The following is a 2,910-nucleotide window of genomic DNA, read 5'->3' as shown; positions in this document are numbered from 1 at the left end:
CCCCTGCGGTCGCCTTCCCTTCCCGCCCCGCGCGGCGCCCCGCCGGCCCGGGGGACGCGGCATTGTCCTCCGGTGAGCACCTAGTCATCCTGCGCTCCCATAAAAGTCGGCGGTAAAATTTAAAGTCCCGGGGCTGCGTTGAACCATTAAAGGTGAACGCAAACAGATGTTTGTAGCGCGTGGATCACACTAGCTAGCAAGCGAGCGAGCTGCTGGGGGGCTCCGGCCGCGGCGGTCGTCGCAGCGGGCGGGGTCCGGCTGACAAGGAGGCCGACGATGCTCTACTCTAGAGGCCGTCCTGACTGAACAAGGATTGACATTGTCAGTTTTATTGTCAGCCCTACTGGCGCTTTTTCCAGCGGTGCAGTAGCGCGCCCTGGCTGCGGAAGGCGGCCACCCCTTGCACCCCCTGTCCGCGCCCCTGTGCGGCCTCGCCCTGGAGCCTCTTGGTGGCGGGCACGGCGCCGGGCAGGGAGCGGCTGCTGGGGCATGCGGGCCTGGCCGGGGGCCTGCTGGCAGCCCCCGCGTCCCTGCGCCCCGCCGCCACGTGCGCCTTGGGCGGCGCGGGCCGGGCCGCGGCCGGCGTCCGGGGCCTGGGGGCGGCGCGGGGGGCGGCGCGCCGGCCAGCGGGGGTGCGCGCCGGCGGCGTGGACAGCGCGCTGGCCGCCGTGCCGTACTCGCTGCTGGCCGCGCTCGACGCCGTGGACGGCCTCCGCTCCTCGGCGGGGACCGTCACGACGGCCATGGAGGAGAGGAAGACCTCGGACGACTGCGACGGGCTGCTGGCGGGTCGCGGGGTGTCCTGCTGCCGCCCCTGGTGCTCGTCCTTCAGACCGCCGTCCTGGACGATGTCTGCCCGCGGCAGTAGGTCGGACTCCGTGGTCCGGGACAGAGAGCGTGTCCTACCTTGGCGAACACCCGGGTTTCAGTGTTGGGTCAGTACCGCTGACGTTATCCTGACGACTCAGTTTCCGCGCACCTTGCGGCGCTCCCGGTCAGGAACTCGCGCACGATCAAGTCGTACAGCGGCCCGATGGCCTCTCGCAGCAGGGCGGCGTCCTGGTCCTCTGCGAACTGCGAGGCCGAGCTCTTGCGGCTGACGTGGAGCGAAGCCTCGTCGCTGCCCAGGAACAGGCACTCGTCCACCTCCAGTGCGTTGAGGGACTCGACGCTGCCCCTGCTGCGACTCAGCTGGGTGCGTCCGCCGCCCTCCTTGCCCTCCTCGCCCTCCTCTTTGCCCTCCTCCTCGTCATCCTCGTCTCCTGCGGCCGGCTGCATGGCCGCAGTCGACCCGGGCGACGAATGCCGGCGACCCTGCTCAGAGCCGTTGATGGGGGTCGCCATTTTGGTCTTGCGGTTATTGTTGCCAACCGCGAACAGAAAACATATCCTCGCTGGTCACGGAAAATTATTATTTAATTAAAATTTCACCCAGCCAAGTGGTTTTATTAAACCCAAAATCTATGGTCAAACCCTGTTTTTAAAAGTCGAAAGTTGGCAGCGTTGACAGAACAAACAATGCCAGGACTTCAATTAACGCAAGAATGACACTTTCTTTGGGTTCTAATTTTCCATTTTTGACACTAAAAATGTGCCTGACTTGCCAGACCTCAAAATCTATTTCAATCATACCATTTTCAATATATGTAACCATCCAAGCACGTCTACGTCCATGTGCTTGACCTGCCTGTTGATCCTCCGCCTCTCCTCGTACGTCGAGCTCCTCGCTATGCTGTGGCACGTCCTCGGCGACGGAGTCCTCCGTAGAGGACAGCAGGTACTCTATCTCCCCCTATTTAATGGATGAGTTTAATTTATTTTGGTTCTGAAATAGTGGTTGAAATTCACTGTTGCTGTTGTCGGCAGTCGCCGCCCGCTCAGCCCGTCGCCGACCTGGCGCCGCCCGGGCCGTCCTCCGATGAGGGGGCCCAGGAGGACCCAGGAGAGACGTCATCGTAACGGCCGCCCCCGTGACAGGCCGAGGCGTCAACGAACGACCGCGTGGACCCTGGACGTCCTGTCGCCGACACGCTCGTCGAGTCGTCCCGATGAATTGAAACAAGTCGCGCGGAGGGGGACCCGTGGTGGCGGTGGCGGGGCGCGGCTGCGCGGCCGGGCCGGACGGGAGCCGGGCCAGCTGCACGATGATATCGTGGTTATTAATGCCGAGCTGACCGCACCGCAGTGACACCCGACATCATAATATTGCCCGTTTGGAGTTCCTGAGGAAGATTGGGGGGAGAAGAGAGGGGGAGGGGAGGGGGGCGCTTAAGGACCCTCAAAGGGAGCGGGCCAGCTCCTGATCGGGCCGGCCTGATACCGGTCTGATATACCATCCACCCACGGCCTGCAGGCGAGGAGGACTTTGGCTGCCGAGCTGGCTGGCTGGCCCGGGGGCCGCCGCCACGCGTCCGAATCCTCCGGGGAATGGAATGAAAGAAAAGGAATCGACGGCTAATGATGAAGCCGCGGCGTGGAGCCCCGAGCAGCTGTAGAGCAGAAAAACTTCTGTGTCGTCGTCCATGGAAAAAGTGAACGCACTGTGCATGGCACGAGTGAGTCAGGTGCAGATGCTGTGATACCAGACTTCGGCCACTATGAAGAGACCCTTGTCTCATTAAGTTGTTTTGAAATTAAAATGATTCAAAGTGTGTGTTCGGCTGGTGGTTTCTAGCTGTCGTGCATGCCCTGTAATTCATCTCCTTCATCCCCTAGATAATAGTCATCCGTTCCGTCCCCTCATTCACCACTTTTTAAAACTTTTTCTACAGACGCCCCCTCACGGCCACCCCGGGCACGCCCACGCAGTCGGTGGCCTCAGGCCGGGCTCGAGTAATCTCGGAGATGACCGCCGCACCACACGTCGCCCGCGAGCCTCGTGCAATGCATCCCCCACGGAGCGCCCCGCCC

This window comes from Frankliniella occidentalis, unplaced genomic scaffold (genome assembly GCF_000697945.3).
Source record: "Frankliniella occidentalis isolate FOCC.00 unplaced genomic scaffold, Focc_3.1 Scaffold210, whole genome shotgun sequence".
In the NCBI taxonomy this organism is placed as follows: Eukaryota; Metazoa; Arthropoda; class Insecta; order Thysanoptera; family Thripidae; genus Frankliniella; species Frankliniella occidentalis.
Note: the sequence above shows the minus strand (reverse complement) of the source record.